General features: G+C 46.4%; 1 protein-coding gene across 4 annotated transcripts in view; it reads right to left on the reverse strand.

Annotated features, from left to right (window-relative positions):
- Positions 1-22,453, reverse strand: part of PRKCZ (protein kinase C zeta) — a 604,208-nt gene that overhangs the window by 192,253 nt on the left and 389,502 nt on the right. The gene's annotated exons all lie outside the window — the stretch shown is intronic.

Consider the following 22,453-nt stretch of genomic DNA (forward strand, 5'->3'; position numbering starts at 1 on the left):
AGCTTATGGCCTGGAATGGGGGCCTGGAAGTGAAGAAGCAGCTGCAAGAGCTGCGATCACAGAGCTTTGGAGGTACAATTGCAGCCAGAGCGAGAGTAGCTGCCGCAGCCACCCAGAGAGTCCAGAAGCAGCAGTGGCCTCAAAGCCAGGAGGACAGGTGAGGGCCGGGCAGCCCAACACAACTGCACTGCAGGAATAACAACAGGACTCCACCGAATCCTTATATCTAGACCCTAAAGAACAGAGCCAGCAGCAATAATCACTTTATATGGAAAAACAACACATACATGTACTTAAATAACACACACTGCTCTCCCTGCAGTGAGTGGAGGCATGAGACATCCGCCTCCTCGTGGGTACGCTGTTGGCTTTGCAAGACCCAGTAGCACCACACCGATCTGTTTTCAAGCGCTAGGAGAGAGACTGAGAGGCATTAGGGCGGTGGATCGTCGCCCTCCTGCCAGTAGTAACAGCTGCACAACTTTTAACTGTTTATTATTGTTGTTTGGTAAAAGGGAGGGGCCACTGGGGTGACTAGCAGTGAGAGGGAGTGCACAGCACTCCCCTTCAGAGCACTTGTGTGTTTGGCTGGCCGTCTCGGGCTGGCCAAATACACATGGGCTGTAGGCTCTCTCGAGCCTAGCATCACCGCAGCTGGGCTGGGGAGAGCCCGCACAGGCTCCCAGTCTGCCTGTTTGCACCCTGGCTGGGTACTCCCAGCCAATCCTGACGCTGCTTAAAGCAGCGTCAGGATTGGCCACATGGCAGGCTGGGAGCCAGAGCCTGCAGCGAGGAGAAGCCGGAGCGGAGTGTGTTGTTCAGGTGTGTGTTTTTAAAAAAAAACTTTTAATTCCTAACATCTCCCCGCCCTCTCCCCCCATGCGCCGCCCCGCCCCTTCTCCTTGCCCCGAGCCGCTCCTGGTTGATAATTGTTTATTTTTTACCATGGAATACTTCAACTATGATATTTTGCGTTTATATGTTACGAAGGTGAGTGTAATTTTACAACTGTACCCACCACCTAGGTAACATACAAAAAGAAAACAATTCTATTCTGAACAAAAATGAGAACCATGAGCCAAAGGACATAACCCAAAAGAATGGAAAATAATGAAACAAGGGACTCATGGGAAAACGAAAAACTCAGAGTAATAATAATAATAACAGATACTTGGAAACAAGCCAAACACTGAATGACCAGATTGTCATTTATTATAGTGTAATGCAGATTAAAGGAACCATCAACAGAACGGACAGCAATGGGTTAAACATTTCATGTACGCCCACATGCTGCTGTTCTAAGTGACACCCCACAGACTCTGCAAACAGGCAGCCTTGGAGTACAAAGAATAGCGCTTGAAGTTAGCCCGGGATCTCAATAATAGATTTTCACAGTCTACTCTTTGATGCTGCTAAAATTCAATGCAGGGCCTTAATATTAGTTAATGTGGCAGAACCGATTGTTCTATCAACAAACAGGTCGTGTGGCATATGTGATCTCGCACCTTGTCCTGCGCCGCTTCAGGAGTTTTACCTGACGATCACTAGCTTTGGGCGACCACTCTGCTTGGAACCTACAAACATTTGCACACTACACAGAATAACATTTTTTTTAAAAGTCAAAGGCTACTGAATAAAACAGTCTTCTAAAGCAACCACCATCATCTCATCAAATGACTCCAGATATTGATCACACAAGCATGTATACCTGAGTACTTAAGTGGTTCCCACACAAAACTGAACCAAACCAAATGAGTGATTCTTAAACGCTTGGGCAAGAATAGAGTAGATAAAGATAAACCTGGTTCGCCTAGTAAAGCAAGTTTAAATGTTACAAATGTCCGCCTTTAATATGGAAAAGGCAGCTGTGGGAGGACAAGTAGAGAAAAAATGAGGTTTGAGTGGGAAGTGCCGCGTTACAAAGAAAGTTATCAGGAGATTATAACATACAGATAAATCCAACTCTTCAGCTCCTTATCAATGTATACAATAACATGCAATACAGAGGAGCACTTTAAACCTGATACATAATTGCAAGAATGGAACACTTTTGATAACAATTACCAAAACCTTCTGTCAACTTTCCACTGCAAATAACATAATAAATAAACAATAATGTTTGAAGTCGTTATTTCACACAAGTTTTAATTAAATTGTTGCTAAGGAATTTCTCTTGATTGTCACGGCTCTGGTTTCATTCTGAGTATCTTTTTTATCTACAAGTGAACAAACGACCCCTTAACTTGCAGCAGCACCCCAAACCAAACTAATAAATGTATTGGACTGAGCATGTGGCAGCTGTAAGCACACTTGAATGAATGTATGCATAACGAATCGTACGACTACCATGGACAACCAACATGGGCTTCCAGTTGCCCTAGTTTTACAAACCTTTTATTGTCAGGCTGCAAGATGGCCGACCAGCAGTGCTGAGTGCGAGCTCACAGTGCAACTTTAAAATCCTTATCAATCCTTCCAACCCGGGGTCCCTGCGGAGCCTGTGACTCCTTCCCAGCCATGGGGCACCTGCAAGGGTTGCCTCGATGACCCCCTGCTCATCTGGAGTTTGAGGAAATGCTGCCTGGGAACAGGTGCCTCGCCAGAGCAGCCACAGGAACTGGAGGCCTGAGAGGAGCCTTGCGCCCTCCGGCCAAGTACATTAGCAATCGCACTGGCAGCGGCAGCTTCAGCCTGGACACGAAGGCTGAGCAGTAAGTTGCATTGCTGAAGCATAGACCCCCCACCCAGAGAAGCAAAAGGAATCGCCATTCAGCCGCACCATAGTGGCCCCATCAACAACCGGCGGGGGACCATCGTCCCTGCCCCAGGAGGCTACTGCAGCAATTCAGGAGTATGCAAAGGGGGTGGGGCTGTTGTGGGCTTGGGCCCCCTAGCTTTCAGCACTGCACAGACCAGACTCTACTGTGGCCTGGAGACACTGACAGGCATGTGCACCCAGGCATGAGAGCCCAGCCAGCATTGCCCAGATGGTGTGGTCCCTGTGCACCCTGGCCCCCAGCATTGAGACACATGGTGGATATACCGCACTGCAGAGGCTTGGGGCTCTGAGATTTGCCAAGAAATTGTGGGTCCCGCTTGTGAGTCACATGGACTTACCGGTTGTTGACTCGATTTCGCCTCAGTGCATCTGTCCCGCTACAAGAGGTGAATGAGGGGAGGCCTAGACCACACAATAATCTCAGTGGACCTACTGTGGGTGTTGCGAGTTGGATGTGGGGAGGGGGGGACAAAACGCAAGTAAGTTAACACCAATAACGTGCTGCAGAACGGTCCAGGTGTGCGGTGGGTAGCAGTGACAGAGGGGGTCCGTCGGCCTTGCCGAAGAGAGGATCTCAGATATTTGTACCCGATAAGCATATACCCAGCGGACACTTACCTTGCTCTGATTCATTATGAACTATAGACAAGGACAATGCGCCCAGAGGTGCGCAACAAATAAAAATAGACTGATTCACTGCCCCCGAGAAGGCAGGGGGCCCACCAGCAGATAGAACTGATCGAAGGCGGGACCCGCAGGAATCAACGGGGGACCAGATCCTAGCAATTACTGACGCATCAGGTGGTGGTACAGGTGAAGATCGAAGCCATGGCACTGGATGTTAATCTTCTGAGAACAGATCTGCGTAAGGAAGCAGAACGGTAAGTCGAAACAGATCAGCAGGTGTTCAAAATGCAAGAGGATATGTCTGTGCTGAAAGCTGCGATGGCTAGACTCTAGTCCCATTCATAAAAACTGGAGGACCAAGCAGAAGATGTGGAGAGGCGGTCTTGCAGATACAATTTAAGATTTGTGGGTTCCCTGAGAAGATCATGGGAGGCACCGCGGAGACATTCCTGGAGGAATGGATCAGAGAGGTGATCCCAAGCATGAGGCTGTTGCAGCTCTTTGTGGTGGAAGGAGTAAACAGGTCATTTGGCCCTGCCGCAGCAGCCGGAAGGTCCCCTGAGAACCGTTGTAGCAAAGATCCTTAACAATAGGGACTGAGATACAATTTTATAGAAAGTACGTCGAAAGGAACATCCATTCTTCGAGAACCATAATATAAGCACCTTCCTAGATTACACAAGAGCTATTTAACTACAATGACGTCAAGCAAAAACTGAAAGCAATGGGACTCACTTACATGCTGCTCTATCCGGCTAAATGGAAAGTGCTACTTGAGGGTTGTTTGCACCTTTTCACTGCAACAGAAGATGCCTGGGACTGGTTAGAAGTTTGAGGATGCGACCGAATCCCCACCCTGGTATTGGGAGGTGCCACAGCAGAGAGCTGAAGGAGCAGGAAGAAAATACCTGCACCAAGAGGAAAAGCAGACAAAGACAACTATTTAACTCTGAAGCAAGGGTGATGGCACCCTGGACCTAGACCTCCAGCAATGAGAGAGGGAGACAACCAGGGCACTGGTAAAATCGGTCACCCCCACTACCCCCTCTAGTGCTGGTTTGAATCTGGAAGACGACGCTCAGATCGTGACACAGAAAGTGACCTGGTCTAGCAGGCTATACAATGGGAGGTACTCTACCCATGGCGATGCAGCTGACTGGTTGAGTGCAACGGGAAGACAGACCCTACAGGAGGTGCACAGCACATAAGGTACTGTACATTGTGAACTGCACTGCTGCCCTACTGGGAGAGTGTGTATGAACTTGGCCATTTGCAGGGACACTGCCTTAGACAAATACCACAAGCAGGGGAATGCAGGGTGCTCTGGTGCTGCATCACTGAACAAGCCTTGATCACAATTGGTAATTCACCCCTTCTTTCTTCTATCTCGTTTTCTTCTTCTTTCTTTCCTCTGTTGTGGATGTGATTGATTGGTGAGAGGAAGAGTATGCGGAACATGTAGTGCTACCATAGGGGACTGGTCTATGTTGTGGGCAACCACTAGGGTTTGCTTAGTCCGTACGTCACCCCTCAGAAGACTTTTACTCTCCCAGAAGGACAATAGGTGGGTTCCGTCGCACACTGCTATAATATTGTTTTCAGTTAATTTGGGTGGGTGGGGCTATCAATGGTTGGGGAGACACTAGTTGGGTTCATATGTGTTTAGCCTGGGAGGGAGGTTGGCGGGCAGTTGCGCATTAGTGTTTATTTATATGCAACAATTAGTGATTATTGGTCCTGTAGCTGGAGGCGGGGTGGTTAAGGAGGTCATTTGGCGGGACTGGTGCAATTTGCAATAACCCATGATAGGAGAGGACATACGACTCCGCACATTAAATGTGAGGGAATTTAATTAATTTGTTAAAAGATATAGGGCTCATGTCTATCTTAGGAAGGTGGGAGTCCACATCTTGCTACTACAAGAGAAATACTTATTAGATAGTGAGACCAAAAAATGACATAAAAAATTGAGGGAGCAACTTTTCTCATAGGCAACCTTCTTATGCCAGGGGGAGTCCCTTTCCAGTTGTGTGGACACACTGCAGATGTGGCGGGGCGCTATGTGCTCCTGTGTGGCATTTTAAATGGTAGGGAGATTTGCCTCCTTAATATATACACACTTAACACTAACTGTGGGAATTTTGGGGCACTGGAAGCTGAGCTCATGCCCTATGTCAGAATGCCCATTGCGTGATCTGCGTGCTTTAACTGTGTCCTGGACAGGCACCCCACCAGACTAGGTATGAACCCCAAACTATAGCGAGGTTGCAGGAGACAATGGCCAGGTTGCAATCTGTGGACATCTGGTGGAACCTCCATCCCATATCCAGGGAATTTTCTTGCTATACGCCCACAAATATGGCTCAAAGCCGGCTAGACTATTTCCTATTAACGAACAATAGGGCATTGAACATCTAAGCAGCAAGGCATTTAGGTGCATTTTTTTTTATTTTTTTAATCGGACTATGCCCCTTTGTTGCTGGGATGCGGTGTAAGGGGACATAGAACAGATATCCTGCTGTGGTGGTTGTGGCCAGAATCACTAGGAGACCTGGAATACTAGGTAGACATGCAACTGGCTACTTCAATGCCATCTAGAACTTGGCTGGGTCCCGTGGAATAGAATAGGAAGCTTTGAACATGGTTTTCAGGGAGAGAGCCTCAGTAAAACTTATGGCACCAGAAAAAAACTAGAGAAGGTAACTCCTTACCAATCTGCAATGAAGGATGGTGGGGCAGGCAGCGTGAGATGCAGGACTGACCGAGGCGTGCAGGCAAGTCACTTCCACCTAGGACAGATTAGTTTATCGTGTGTGGAGAGATTACTGACAGCAGCTGCTCAGGGAGGGGGACAGGTTGGGATGAATGTTGACGTTGCTGCTTGAATGCGAAAGACACCAACAGTTGATTCTGTACCTTAATCAGCCAGATGGCGGGAAATCAGTGGGGCAGCCAATGATTAACTTCCTGCTGTAAGATCATTTGACAGGGGTGTATACCGCACTGGCGGACAAAAGAGCACACACAGTGGCAAATTTTGTAAACCGTATCGAGGTTCCCCTGACTGACGCAGGCCCACAGGGGCTAGAAGGAAAATTTTACTTACCCAGTAAGCATTTGTTCATGGCATTTACTGCTGTAGATTCTGAATACTCCTGCCATCTACTGTTGGATTTGGAGTGTTGCAAGTTCTTTTTCTTCAAAGAAGCATTTTCGAGACAAGAGATCGAGTGGTTACTCCTTCTCAGTAATACTGCACATGGGCACGGATTCCTTTGTTAGATTATTTTCCCATCAGCAGGTGAGAAAAGGAGTGTAGCGGCAGTATAGAAAAAAATATGCCCATGCAAATGTAAATATATATGTACAACTATATTCAAGTATAAAGTAACTGAAACGGCCACAGGCGTCCCGGAAGGGGGCACATGTGAATCTACAGCACTACATGCACGAACAGATGCTTAAAATTTTCTGCCAGATGGCATGTGTGGCCTTAGATACACATGCTCTGCATAGATGGCAAAGCAGTCCCTCCATGAAAGTGGCAGCTAGCCTGTGGGAGTTGGCAGTTGACAGGAAAAGTGTTCTTAATGCTGCTGGGCCTACACTGGCATGCAAGTACATCTTCACCGTAGTGTTTTATAAATGTATGTGGTGTAGACCACGTAGGTGCCTTATAAATGTGAGCTGTAGGTATATTTCCAAGGAAAGTCACAGTGGCTCCTTTCTTCCTGGTAGCGTGTGTACTGGGAGTGACAGGAAGTTATCTTTTTTCTTTAGTGTACCAAGTCTGAATACATTTTTCTATCCACCTAGCTATGCTTCTTTTGGATATTCAACTGCCTTTATGAGGTAGTGAGAAAAGTTACAAAGAGCTGTTTAGTGTTTCTAGACTCTCTAGTTTTATCAATGAAGAAGATTAATTCATGTTTAACATCTAAAGTGTGAATGGTTCTTTCAGCAACTGAGTCAGGCTCGGGAAAGAAGAGTGGTAACTCATTGCATTGATTAATATGGAATTGAGAGAATACTTTATGGAGGAACTTCAGATTACTGCAAAGAACCACTTTGTCCCTATGAATTTTGAAGAATGGTTCTTCCAAGGTTACAGCCTGGAGCTCAATGACATGTCTGAGAGATGTGATAGCAACTAAAAAAGCACTTTCCATGAGAGGTACTGAAGAGGACATGAGTGAAATGGCTCAAAAAGAGGACAGATGAGCCTGGTAAGGACAATATTGAGGTTCCATGATGGTGGTAGGAGGTACTCTTGGTGGAATGACCCGTTTAAGTTCTTCCATGAATGCTTTGATCACTGGAATTCTAAAAAGGGATGTATGTGGTGTGTTTTGTAAATATGCAGCTATAGCTGCAAGATGTAAACAAATGGAGATGTAAGCTAAGTTTGCTTTTTGTAGCTGAAGTAAGTTGCAGACAATGTCTTTGACAGTAGTTTTAATAGGATTAATGTGTTTGGGCTGACAGTAGCAAACAAAGTAATTCCCCTTTCTGCATAACATGCTCTGGTAGTGGGTTTACAAGCTTCTCGGAGAATGTCCATACATACTGAGGAAAATCTAAGAAACCAAACTCCGTGACCTCAGTAGCCATAGCGCAAGGTTGCCAGAATTGGGATCTGGGTGTCTCACCTGACCTTGGTTTTGAGTGAGAAGTTCTGGCCTGTTGGGAAGGTTCTTGTGGGGGACTACTAAAAGGTTCAGTAGTGTGGTGAACCAGGGTACTGCGCCCATGTGGGAGCTACAAGGATCATGTTGAGAGATGCCTGCCTGATCTATCAAACTAGAAATGGAATGAGAGGGCGAGGTGGAAAGCATAGGCAAATATCCCCAACCAGTTCATGCACAGAGCATTGCCCTTGGATAGAAGATGTGGGTACCTGGAGGCGAAGTCTTGGCATTTTGTGTTTCCTGCTGTGACAAAAAGATCTATTTGCAGTGTTTACCACCCCTGGAAGTGTTTTTGAAGGCCTTGCGGGTTGGGTTCTTATTCGTGAACTTGTTGCTGCATCCTGAAGCAGGTCTGGAAACTCGCTGTCCATCCCTGGAAGATTCTCTGCCACCAGGTGAATGTGACAATGAAGAGCGCTTTTACATATTGTCTGAGAGAAGTGTGGCAATTGGAGTGATCGCGTCCCCACTTGTTTCTGAAGGTAGTACATTTCTGTCATGCTGTCTATGCGGACTAAGACAACTTTGTGAGAAAGGTGATGAAGAAATGCGTTCAAGACTAGAAATGCTGCCTGAAGCACGAGGAATTTGATATACAGAGATTGATGATGGGGATCCCAGTGGCCTTGTACTAAGAGTTATTGAAGGTGAGCACCCCAGCATGTTTGTGACACGTCTCTTGTCAGAATGATCAGAGACACCGGGTCTAGAAAAGACCGCCCTTTCAACAGGTTGGTTGTGTTCCACCATTGCAAAGAGAGGCGAGTATGGAGGTCGAACCACACTAGATCTTCCCAGTGACCCTGTGATTGAGCCCACTGACGAGACAGTCACTGCAGTAGGGGACGCATGTGGAGTTTGGCGTGAGGAACAATGGCAATGCAGGAGACCATCATCCCTAACAGGCGCATAACAGTCCTGACTGTGTAAGGTGAATTCTCTTGAAACTGAGGGAGAAGTGACTTGAAGTGAACAGGAGGCTGTTTGGGGGTATGCTGCACCCAATTCTTCATTAAGAATAGCTCTTAGATAGGGCTGTATCTGAAAAGGTTGAAGGTGGGATTTGAGAAAGTTGAGTGTGAAGCATAACGTGCAGAAGGTCCACTGTCATCTGAGTTTGACACTGGCATTGTGATAACATGCTGGCTTTGATGAGCCAGTCGTCCAGGTAGGGGAATACGCAATGCTTAATTTGTGCTTGTTGTAACCGGTGCTAAGCACCGGCACTTATTTTTGAGTGCCGGCGCTTAGTCCTCTGTCTCAAGCATTTGCTGCGAGCTAAAGACACATTTGGGAAAGAAGGAGGAAGAGAAACATGAAAAAGCTTTACAGTGGGAGAAAACAGAAAGCTGCAAGCGTGAGCTGAAGGGACAGGGAGGGGTTTTAAATGGATTGAAGAGGCCCGAGATGACTTCAGGATTACGCAGCCTCAGTACTCCCTGTTCGCACAATTAATTGCAGCAGCAGGGTGTTTAAGAGGAAGGCTTTGAGCAACGGCACCTTTTTATTTAAATTAAGCACTGGGAATACGTATACGTTTTTTCTTCGGAGATGTGCTTCTACTACTGCTAAGCACTTTGTGAAGACCCTGGGAACTGTTGTGAGTCCGAAAGGAAGAACCTTGAATTGGTAGTGCTTGTCTGCAATTACCAATCTGAGATATTTGCAGTGTGCAGGGTGAACGGGAATATGGAATTAGGTGTCCTTCAGATCTAGGGCCAACACAAAGTCATCCTGTTGTAAGAGGGGCTAACGTCTTGAAGAGTAACCATGTGATAGTGTTCTGACAGAATGTACCGGTTTAAGGGCCTTAGGTCCAGAATGGGACTGAGACAGCCCATCCTGGACCTTCCTCGTTCTTTTGGGGCATGAGGAAGTATAGGGAGTCTACTCCTGTTCCCTGATGTTGTAGTGGAACTGGCTCGATGGCCCCTTTGAGAAGAAGGAATTGTACATCTTGTTTTAGAAGGTGTTCTCAAGAGAGCTTGTGAGAGCGAGGGGGAATGTTTGGAGGAGTGTAATGAGCTCCAGCCAGTAAGCATGTTGGATAATGGAAAGGACCCACTGGTCCAAAGTGATATTGACCTATTGTGAGTGGAAAGATTGAAGATGTCCCCCAACAGGTGTGGAGTGGGAAGGCTTAGGTAGTCACTGTTTAGATGTTGATGCAGAGGTGCTCTTGCCTCTACCTCAGGTGTTATTACCTCTATCGGCTCCTCTGTAGAAACCTCTTGAGTGTGAACTGGAAGGCTGTCTGGGCTGAGAGGTGGAGGCCTCAGTGCTTGTTGGTGTGTAACCACCTTTAAATGTGGGGCAACAAAAAGTACCTTTTTGTTAGAGGGACTGTAAAGTACCCAATGCATACCTTTTTTCAGCTTCTCAAGGGTGGAATTCACTTGAGGACCGAAAAGATGCTGCTTGTCGAAGTGTAAATAAAGTACAGCCGTGACTGCAGCACCGAGGGCACATCTGATGGAGTTATTATTAATTATATTCCCCTCTGTGACAATCTGTTGTCCCCGTTATTGGCGCTCATGTGGGAGATACTGGATTAGCTCCTCCATATCATCCGAGTGAGTCGGATCATATCTCGCAAGTGAAGACTGTGAGTTGGCGACTCTTACCTGCAGTGTCGATATTTTTGCTCCCCTTATCTTGGGATGAGAGTACCCTGTGGCCTGACTATTGGCCCGTTTGCATGTAGTGGTAGCCACAACAGAATATGGCGGGACCTGTGATCTTAAGTAAGGTGGATAGGGGGGCAGCTTTGTATTTTTTGTCTACTCTAGAGGTGATAACTCTAGGGCTGACTGGTTCCTTAAAAATTTTGCCTGCATGTCGAAGCATGCCAGGGTGCATGGGGAGGAACTGGCTATACCTATGTGTGGACTTTAATGTATCAAAAAGAAAGTCTTGCTCAATGGGGTCCCTGTGCAGCTCAACATTGTGGAAAGTGGTTGCTCGAGCTATTACCTGCTGGGATGATGTGGCATCCTCTGGTGGTGAGGGTTGTCCAGGTTATAAACCTAGATTTGTGGAAATCATGGGATCAGGATTGTATGCGTCCCATGGATCTGGATCCAGTTGTGTCCCACACAAGTAGTGTTAAATCTCCTGCATTAGTAGTAGCAGGTGAATGAGAAGGAGAGGGGGTAGAGGAGAAGAAGGAGTGGAGGTGGTGGAGAAGATGTTTGAGGAGGGGGAAGGCTTGTTCCCTTGCCCTTAGTCTTCTTTGGAGGTGGTGAAATATACAGAGCCTCCTGAAAGGATAGTTTCCTCTTGAAGGTGACAGGGGCGGAAGCAATAATGCATCCTGTACCTTTCAGGATGTAGAGGCGGCTCTGGCAAGCGCCCATGTCTCCAAAATGGGTTCAACGTGAGATGGTGTGGCTGAAGATTGACTAGAGTCTTTTGGCTCCAAAGACATTGAATCCCTAGTTTTGGACACCAAAGATTTTGGTTGGTGTTCTGTTGTCGGAGCCACAGCAGAGGTGGAGCTGGTTCAGCTCAGAAGTGGTCGGTGCTGCAGGTCGGACAGAAATAGCAACAATATCTCAGACTAAAGATGTTGAGGTCAATGACAATGTCATGGCCATGGCAATTTTAACTGCCAAGCTGGAAAGGCAGAGCATCGGAGCCTGTTTTATAGAACTGGACATGGCCTGGTGGCAGTGGCGGTCCGGCAACCTCGGTAGGAGGCTTTTCAGCAATCTTAGAGAGAGAAGTAGGTGCAACGGTACTCATGGGTTGCATCAATGTCACCTTGTGGCTTTTGATTTCCGACTGGACATCAGACTCCGGGATGGAGAAGGCCTTCTGTTCTGGCTCCTCCTGTGCTTGCTCCTTCCCGAAGATGTCCAGAGTGTCTTCCACAGTATTGTGCACCATCTCCAGGTGACAAGCTCTTCGGTCCCGAAGGGTCTTTTTTCGGCCGGAAAGATCTGCAGGCATTGCAAGAGGCTTCTTGATGGTCAGGGGAGAGGCACAGGTTACACACCAGATGCTGGTTGGTGTTCAGGAATTTTTCGTGGCAGAGGGCAGAAGCGAAATGGCGTCCATTCCATCAGCACAGCATACTAGTCAGTGCAACATGTTGAGGTAGGCCCGACCGGATGAGGGTGCCCCAGAGGTCATGCTTTTGGTTCTCAGACCAACGGAGTGAGACGAGCGCGAGAATGTGAGAAAAACATGATCAAGCACAACACCGTCGATGGAGTAAAAGATTGAAAGGCAGGTTTTGAAACCGGAGCAAGGAGAAGACGGACCGAAGAGACATGTCCAAACGCAACGCCGGAGAATCGATGCCCATGAGCAATATCGCCGATAGGGAGGAGCCACTCGATCCCGTGACTCAAAGATGCTTCTTTGAAGAAAAACAACTTGCAACACTCTGAACCTACCACTAGATGGCAGGAGTATGAAGAGTAGGATGTGTACCTACAGCCACACAAGCCTTCAAATGGAGGCATACAGATGGAGGAGCTGCAGGAGGCGTTCAGCGACATGGTCTGTGGTAGGTGTACAGGACTCAATGGTCTCCATGTTGAATTTTATCAGGCATACTCCGCCTCCCTGCTTCCTCCTCTTTTAAAGACCCTTTGTGAGGCACAAACTGCCAGCACCTTGTCAACCCATATGCATGAGGCCCTAAAAATAATGCTTCCAAAACCTGTGAAGGACCCAGTGGACTGCTATCCATGCTTAACGTGGATATCAAGCTTCCTGCGAAAGTGCTTACATTGTGATTAGGTTCAATGGTTACGCATTTAATGCACAGGGTTCAATGTGTCTCTATGCTGGAAAGAGGAACCCACATAAACCTGCGTAGTTTGCTATGTGCTGCATGAAACCCGGGACATGGCGGTAAAGGAAGTGTTGGTAACCATGGACACTGAGAAGGCATTTGATACACCTCTAGGAAGTACTGCAGCAGATGAGACTGGGTCCAGAATTTCTATCATGAATTTAACTTTTGTATAAGGAACCCAGGGTGTGCACTGGACAGGTAGTGTCTGATGCATTTAATGTAAAAAAAAGGACTAGGCAGGGATGTCCACAGTCCTCACTCCTCTTTACACTTGTGATGGAGTCATTGGAGATACATCTAAGGGACGAACTTAACAATGTGTGCTTGTAGGTGGGTGATATGACACACATTGTGTCACTGTACGCTGATGACACCCTGCTATATGTAACCGATCTGGAACGTTCAGTGCCCCACCTCCTGCCGCTAATAGCAGACTTTGGGAGGGTGTCTGATCTACATATCAACCCTCACAAAACAGTGCTTTTGCTCCTGGCGTCCTTAATTGATAGTGCGAAGACCAATCTCCCTGCAGTGGGACTGACGTGGGAGATGCAGTAGTTCTGGTATCTAGGAATGCAGGTAATGCATGACCCACCTAAACAGTTTGAGTTAAACATGGATAGAGTGATGGATGATTTCACAGTCTCTGTACAGCTCTGGAAGACACTGCCACTGTTTTGGCCAATGTGGCGTTAAACAAGATGGTCCTGCTGCCCTGATGTCTTTATGCTTAGCAAAACTTGTTCTACATCCTGCCGACCTCCCTATTTTGGAGGCTTGACAGTTTGTTGGTGTCCCTGGTGTGGGCTGGGAAGCTAAGCAGAGTCTGGCTTGAGGTCCAGAAGCTAGATCTGGCTGAGCGTGGACTGGACCTCCTGGACATGGCCAGTCTACTCCAATTTACTGCTTTGTGGTGCGAAAACCGCCCCAACTTGGAAAAGATGCTACTGGGGGGGGTGGGGGTGGAATCGGCTGATGCGGATGACCTCCCCAAGTTACTTGTGTGAGGCTGCAGATTGCCAGCGGGTACCCCCTTTATAGTTTCACAGGTCGCACAAGCAAGGGAGATGACGGTTACTCACGTGGTCGCGTCTGGAATTTCATGAATGTTTCACGCTGGGTAAAGTGGCGATCTCAGACAGCAGACACTTTCACGATGATGGAGGGGGCAGGGGCAAACTTTAGCATCAGCCCAGGGCAATTATTGCAGTATGTCAGTGTGGCCCGGACAGTCAGGGAACTGTGGACGACGTTCCCAGATGAACCTAACAAATCAAACATCTTAAAAGTGATGTTGGACCCTGGGTCCACCAGAGGTATCATCTCCTGGTTATATGCTGTGCTAAAAAGCGACAGGCAGATCTAACGCCTATGTGTGTGATAACTGGAATAGGGACCTGGAATCCCCCTTTCAGAGGAAGAGTGAAGGCGTGCCTGGGCACAGGTGCAGGAAGTGTCCAGCAACACCAGACTTAATTTAAGTTGACACAATTTTACTACTTTCATAGAGCGTATCTGACTCTGCACTGCCTGCATAGGGTTTATCCAACACACTCTGCTGGGTTTGGGAGGTGCGGGGTGTCCCCCGCTGACTTTAAACGTGTCATGTGGACATGCCAGGTTGTGAGACCCTTTTGGGAGGAGATATTGTGGGAGGTGCAGAGGGCGACTGGTGTAAAAGACAAACTAATAATAGGACACTGCCTATTAAGAATGTTGCCACTTGCTAAAAAAAGGGTAGCAAGATGAGGCACCAATTTGCCCATCTGGGACTAGTTCACTGGGCAAGCCCTGCACCATCGACAGGGAGTAAATGGAGGGCTGATTTACTGGAGAGGGCTGTGGCTGAGAAGTGTCGGCCCCGGAGGGTCCACTCAGATGATAATGCAGAGGGACACAGAGATCTGGGGCACAATGGTAGACCTTCTGGGTAAGACGGTGAGGCAGTGCTCAGTGGCTCTGCCTGGATCTCACTGGGGATGGCAGCAGCGGCCACCCATGCAGTAGTTGAGGACTCGAATCCCAGCTGACCCTGTTTGCAGGTCTTCAGTGGCTGGAGGGGTATGAGATGTGAACATGTTGAGAGTTAGATGGATGGTCTGAGGATGCAGCGCTGCTGAGCACCCCAACCCTTCTCTCCCCCCACCCCTCCCAAATGCTGCAACAGACAGTCCGACATAGGTCTGTCAGGGAATATACGTTTGTGCTTGTGTGTCACTTCCTGGTTTCCTTGCCTCCCCCTCCGACCCCCGGACTGCCTACACCTCCCATTTGATTTTACTGTTCTTTGCTCCGATTTAGGGAGTTACCCGGATGGTTCTACTCTGCACGCATGACAGTGCTCTTTCATTTGCAAAAAGTGAATAAAGAAAATGAGAAAAATATATATTCTCAACATTTTAATTTGCATACATACATACAGAGCACAGACGCAGGAAGGGACACAGAACGAGAAAGTATTCATAAAAAAAGCAAAATTAATACTAATCAATACAGACAAGCTGTGCATAAGGAACATACCATGCATGCCTTAAACAGAATGTTAAAGGATGAGAAAAAACACAAGGGTAGACGAAGATCAAAGAGGGGCAATAACGGAGTAAAACCAAGTCAGCAGCAAGAAGAAAATCAGAACATTCAGAAACAAGTAATTAGATTACAATAAAAGACAGTCAAACTACAAACATTTCCATAGAAGTACAGATATCCTCAAAAATTAAAGCGCACCTCTTCTTTTATACAAGGCTGCCCATTAACTCAGACAAAGAATCCAGTTATTAATATTTGTGTAATGCTTTCCTTTTTAGGCTCTCAAAAACACAAGGAGATAAGCTTTGCATAAACACAAGGCATGTTTCTCTAAGGCAAAAAAATACAAAAGCAAGCAACACATACAATTACACGACAGGTATGTTAAAGATCATTTAAACAAGCTACCAGGCCCAAACAAGTCATCCCTTTTCAGCACCAAATCATTAATTGACACTGCCACTAAATTCAACATGCTCTTCTGATGAAGAACGTTCAGTCCCAATTATACTCAAGGATCAAAATGCTGAAAAAAGGAGTCAACAGAAGAGAGGCGAGTGCAAGAAGGGCGACCATAACGAAGTGCAAAGCAGGAAGGAAGCACTGTGAAGATCAACCGCTTCAGGACAATCCTCTAAAATATCATGCTTCATGTTCTGAGTTCAAAGGATAGTTAGGTGTTGTGTTTATTCTTTCATGTTTAATCTTAATCTTATATATGTATATGCTCTAGGATTTAGCTCACTGTGATTTTTTTTTAGCTTTGAGGGAAGAGATGGTATTCACTGAGGTATGGAGTTTACCCACTAACTGTTTGTCTAACTCTTGTCAGGTATGCTGGTGGTGACAAAGCAGTCAGCGATGCCTTTAGAGGAGTGAAAAGGTCACCAGACGAGCCGACAAGTGGGACTTGATACTCGATGCGGACTACATATTTCTTTTGTGACTGGCACTGATTGAACATCTGCACTGGGCCTTCTGATCCTAGTTGAGATGTGCTGCTTCTTTGGGACATGACAATGGGACTAAACTAGAACAATTCTTAAGGTACTCTAGGTGGGGGTCGCTTGTTTGACATACTGCTTGCACCTTTCTTGTACGTTATGACTTCTCTCCAAAAAAAGGAGATGCTCACTACTGCGTATGATCTTGCGTCACATGTGCATACCACAGAACCTTTTTACAAACAAAATGCTACAACTGCTGGAAGAAAATCCTCCATTCCCTTTATGCTGTCTGTATGACAAACAGGTGTAAGAGATCGTGGTCCAACAGTGGCACAGGAACGCACTTGGATGGTACTTCTCCAAACAACCATGCCATAGATATGTGAGGCAGCTCTTACAAACTACCACTCGAATTTCGTTCCTAATTTGCAGGCAATGGCTTTAGGCAAAGGCTGCTTGAGGTGAAGAAGAGGAACAAGCAACAGAGGGCAGAATAAATCTGCATTATAGGTCTGGTGCTGACTGCAAGCCTTTTGGCTTTGTCAATGTTTTTTGCTTTTTCTTGTTTTTTATAAAATTTTATTCTGATGGATACACCTACCTGTGGATTCCTCACCTAAAGAATTCTCCCGTCGCGCCAGCCTCGATGGAAATTTCTTCTAGCTCTGCATGTTGACGATGACGTCACAATCGCCCGACTCCACGCGACGCCGTATGATGTCATCTAGGCAATAAGAAGCCCTCGTCAACGTGCAGATGTCAGTTCTCTTTTTTCCGTGCCTCCGAGTAACAGTTTTTCATCGAGGCTCATAGGGAGCTACAGTTGCGGTTCGACGGTTACAATGTCGCAGCCAAGGAAATCCGGCTTTAAGCCATGTAACCAGTGCGGGGGTCGTATGTCGGTTACCGATCCCCATGAGAATTGACTCTGGTGCCTGAGCTCCGACCATGAGGTCGAATCATGCGGCTCCTGCCAGCGCATGAACCCGAAGGCACTCAAGGAGAGAAAGGCAAAATTGTTCTTGGCCCGTTCCAAGAAAAAGAAGGATAGGCGTCATCGAAGGGAGTCCTCTTCAAGATCCTCGAGGGCTCATCATCGTCATGGTGACTCTCGGCGCCGTCACGACTCCCGATCGAGTAAGGGACGGTTCCGGTCCAGATCGGCATCTCCGTCAGCTCGGCACCGTCCGACGTGGGAGATTAGCCGACCGTCACCCCTCCACCTCCCACGACTCCGACTTCACCTGGGTCGGTTTTCGAGGTCGAGCCTCTTCAGAGACCAGAGGGTTCTCCTGACCAGGAGTTGCCTGGTCCATCTGCGGTGTCTATGCCGGCGCCGGTGCAACAACAATACCCGGCTTTCCCGGCGCTGGGTACGGATCCTGCAGCTTTTTTGAATGCCATGTTTAATATTTTTTCCACCATGGCGCCGGGTGGAGGACAAGCAGGTCCGTCGGGCCCTTTGGCCTTTAATTTGGGTGTTCCAGCGTCTTACAAGTCGACGCCTTTCACACCATTTTTGTCTGCTGCAGCTGATCCGGCGCCGATGCCTTTGACGTCGCCTAGAAGACCTACTACACCTGCTACGGCGCCGATGGATTCACCTCGGATTCATCCAGATCTGGTTCTGTACATATTCCAGATGTGGGGATATCCACAGATAGATCTGTTTGCAACTCAGGAGAATGCGCAGTGCCCGCTATTTTGCAGCCTCCAGTATCCGGTGCAAGGAGCTTTGGGGGACGTGTTTCAGATGTCCTGGAAGGGTCAGTTGCTTTACGCGTTTCCCCCATACCCTTGATTCCTCGAGTTCTGAGGAAGATCCGTCAAGACCGAGCTCAGGTCATCTTAATAGCTCCGGATTGGCCAAGAAGGGTGTGGTATTTAGACCTTCTCCAACTCTCTCAGTGCCTTCCGCTCCGTCTCCCTTACAGGGTGGACCTCCTCTCGCAGTTGCAGGGGCAGATTCTACACCCCAACCTCCAGAGCCTGCACCTTCATGCCTGGAGATTGAACGGGGCAATCTGAGTGCTTTTTCTCTCCCACCAGAAGTGGTGGATGTTATTTTATCGGCCAGGCGACACTCCACCAAATCAATCTATGCAAGTCGTTGGGCTAAATTTGTATGCTGATGTGGAGAGAATAGAATTGATCCCTTAAAGCCTCATTTGTCTGACATATTGCCATTTGCACTTTGCCTGGCACAGAAGGGTTGTGCGGTTGCCACAGTCGAGAGTTATTTATCTGCACTGTCGGCTTTTCTGAGCCTTTCGAATCAGCCTTCCTTGTTTAAATCTCCTATTGTTTTAAGGTTTCTAAAGGGGCTTACTAACAAATTTCCACCATCACCATTTGTTATGCCTCAGTGGGACCTTAATTTGGTATTAACATTTTTAATGGGGTCCCCATTTGAACCGATGCATTCTTGCTCTTTGCGGTTGCTAGTTCTCAAGACTGTGTTCCTGGTGGCCATAACATCGGCCAGAAGGGTCAGTGAGCTTCAGGCTCTTAGTGTAGAGCCCCCGTACCTTTCTTTCTATAGAGACAAAGTGGTGTTAAGGACCAAGGCGGCTTTCCTCCCGAAGGTTGTTACACCCTTTCACCTGGGGCAGTCTATTACTCTCTCTTCCTTTTACCCTCCACATCAGCCATCCAAGGAGGAAGAGAGGCTCCACCGGCTGGATCCACGAAGAGCGCTGAGCTTCTATGTCCACAGGACGAAGGAGTTCAGGCAAGATGATCAGCTCTTCGTTGGATACGTGAGGAAGAGGAAAGGTAGAGCTGTCCACAAGAAAACGCTATCCAGGTGGGTCATTCTGTGTATTAAGATTTGTTATTCTTTGGCGAAGAAAGAACCACCTGTGGGGCTTCGTGCCCATTCTACCAGAGCTAAGGCTGCTTCTTCGGCTTTGGCTAGGTGTGTTCCTGTGGCTGACATTTGCAGGGCAGCGACTTGGGCGTCCCTCCATACTTTTGTTAAACATTACTGTTTGGATTCGGAGGTTAGGAGGGATGGCCATTTTGCTCGCTCGGTGCTGCAGGATTTCTTGGTTTGACCTTTCGGGCACCCACCTCTGGAGGTAGTACTGCTTTGGGACTCTATTCTTTAGGTGAGAAATCCACAGGTAGGTGTATCCATCAGAAGAATAAGTTACTTACCTTCGGTAACGCTTTTTCTGGTGGATACAATAACTACCTGTGGATTCCTCACGGTCCCACCCGCCTCCCCGTTGCCTGACTGGTCATACCATAAAATCTATGGGTGAGCATCCTTTGCCTTGTATATTTGTATATACCTGAATCATGTATATAGTTGTGGCATCTGTATATACATTTCTTTCTCTAATTTAGATAGCTCAAGGAAAACATGTTTGGACTTGAATGACATATTTTACTTTTATATAGAGCAGTTATTACTGTTATCTGATTTTATTTTTATTATAATAAATGTTCTGTTTTCATTCATTTGATGTGACTATGCTCTCTTTAAGGACAACCTGTTCGCCTCTATGGCACGTAAAAAATGGTGATAACTGACGTCTGCACGTCGACGAGGGCTTCTTATTGCCTAGATGACGTCATACGGCTTCGCGTGGAGTCGGGCGATTGTGATGTCATCGTCGACGTGCAGAGCTAGAAGAAATTTCCGTTGAGGCTGGCGCAAGGGGAGAATTCTTTAGGTGAGGAATCCACAGGTAGTTACTGTATCCACCAGAAAAAGCGTTACCGAAGGTAAGTAACTTATTCTTTTGGGACAGCTGCTGGGCCTTCGCCAATATAAAACAAATGGCTAAAATCTGAAATAGTTTTTGATTTCAAAAAGCAGAGATTGCTGAAGTGCTTCCTGGCACTAGAGGGAGCTACTTTGTGAGCAGATGTAAAGGAACGGAATGCTGTCACTTACAGTAAAGTCAGCCAATGGCAGAAGCTGGCCAATACACTGCCCAATGCTGCAAGCCACTTAAATTTCTCTTAAACCAAATGGCATTTTTCTTTTATTTTACATATTTCGTTTAAGAGAACAGCATTTGGTTTAAGAGAACATCCAAGATGATTTTAGTTATTAAGCTAGGTTGTCTTCTCCACATTACCTTCTACAAAAAGAGTTATATGAATGGTTCTTGCATGTCGAAAGCCTGCAACTCGCTTACAACCTGGCTAATCCCATCACTATGACAAAAGCTATATTTCAAGAAAGGTACACTGGGTTGTAGGAAATCATAAATAAGAGGCAACGCACATTGAGATCCCAATATGGGACCTGACTTCTTGCAGGCAAAAAATGAATTACAAATTTGTTAACTAAGAGCAGCATGAAGGCAGGTAGTGCCCTTGCTGTACCTTTCATCTGTTGCTGAATGTTGTACATACATAGACAATTGATTTGTCATTGGTCTAAAGGCGCCAAAAACATGATGGTAGGCTAGATAAAAGTAGGATTTGCTGCACTCCATGCGGGTGGTCAATTGGAAACTAGAAGATTTTTTTCTGAGGAATCCACTTTAAGAATAGGAATGTTCAAAAAAGCACATTAATCTCTGAAAGACTCAGTGATGGAGCATGGGTAATACTTAATTTCCTTTGTTTAAAGAACTTTAAACTCTTTGCAAATATTAAAAGAAGGACCTTTGTAGGTACTTGTATTGCTTCGAGGAAAATATGATGACTATTTACGAGATGTGGATCCCTTACTATCTTCTGAGCATAAGACATGAAACAATCTGCAAAATAAGCTTCAGATGGGAACTATTTAAGCCTAAAGGGATCTTCAGACGCATTTTGCCCAAACTAGAGCTGTGGCCACTAGGGATGCCATCCTAATGCGATCATATAATTTTTCTAGGATTTCCTGGTGTTCGTGCAGGCTGTACCTTATTTCCTAACCTTATATAGAAGAATACTGGAGACTTTGTGATAAGACTGACTACTGATGCACATCAGCTATCAATTCGCAAAGTTTCAGGACTTCTTTAGTGAAGCATTTAGCTGTTCTGTGCAACCGCAAAAATGAATAACAGAAAACCTGCACTGCTAAAATTGGAAAACAACAAAAAATGCTCTAAAATAAGGTGAAGCAGGAATTACCTTTGCTGTTGGAGTATTTCAAAAGTCGGAAAACAATGCAGGGAATTTCTCCACTTAATGAAATTATTTAAAAGTTAAAGAAAATGTCTAGGAAACTACTGGTCCCCTAAGGAAAGGCAAAAGATACGAAGAGACTTTATCATAAAAACAAGTCTTCAGAAGAGCAGCTTGTGTTGCCTTTTCTTCTTTTACCCACAAATCTGGACGGCAAGACAGTATAGTAACTACACAGGAGGACATAGAGATAACTGCAGGTCACTAAGTATCAGACCATATCATATCACATGGGTGGCATCAGGACCCCTTCATCCCCTTGTATGCCTACTCCTTATGACACCACACAGAATCCTGGTGAGAAGAAAGTTTATAGTAGTGAGACCAGCAATGGGGTGATGGTATGGGAATGCTGGGTGATCTAATCCTAGTTACGGTTAGGATGGATAATGCTTCGATTGGGTCCCCCACACATAAGATCATACAACTACAATGCAGTAGAACCCAGGGGTAGCTATCACCAAAGGCCTTCTGTCTTGCACTGAATTCCATGAAGTCCACAATCCTTGATCCTTAGCTTATCATCATCAGCACCATGTTTCATTATTGCAACCACAGATGTGTCATGCTCCTTGGTCAGGCAAAAAAAATAAACCTGAAAATGCGAGCAGCTGAGTCACATGGTCATATTGTTATATGGCTCCTGTGATACAGAAGACCCACTTTACGATCATAAATCATTTCACCCCTTTGAAGGCACCCAAGTCATGCCTGTCTCCATTTCTCCCTGAAGCCCAAGCAAAGGTCTAACCCTGAACGTTGTCTGTGATGTGACCTACTGACTAAAAGTGAAAGTTAATGGAAATTTACAAATCTTCTGGTACAGCCAGATAGTGGTATTCAAGAGAAAAGGAAACCTCAGCTAAATCAACCAGACATTCTTCTTAAACCTGAGCCCGCACTATGGTCTTCATAAAAACCCTAAATACCAGCAAGT

The sequence above is a fragment of the Pleurodeles waltl genome, chromosome 6 (genome assembly GCF_031143425.1).
Source record: "Pleurodeles waltl isolate 20211129_DDA chromosome 6, aPleWal1.hap1.20221129, whole genome shotgun sequence".
Lineage (NCBI taxonomy): Eukaryota > Metazoa > Chordata > Amphibia > Caudata > Salamandridae > Pleurodeles > Pleurodeles waltl.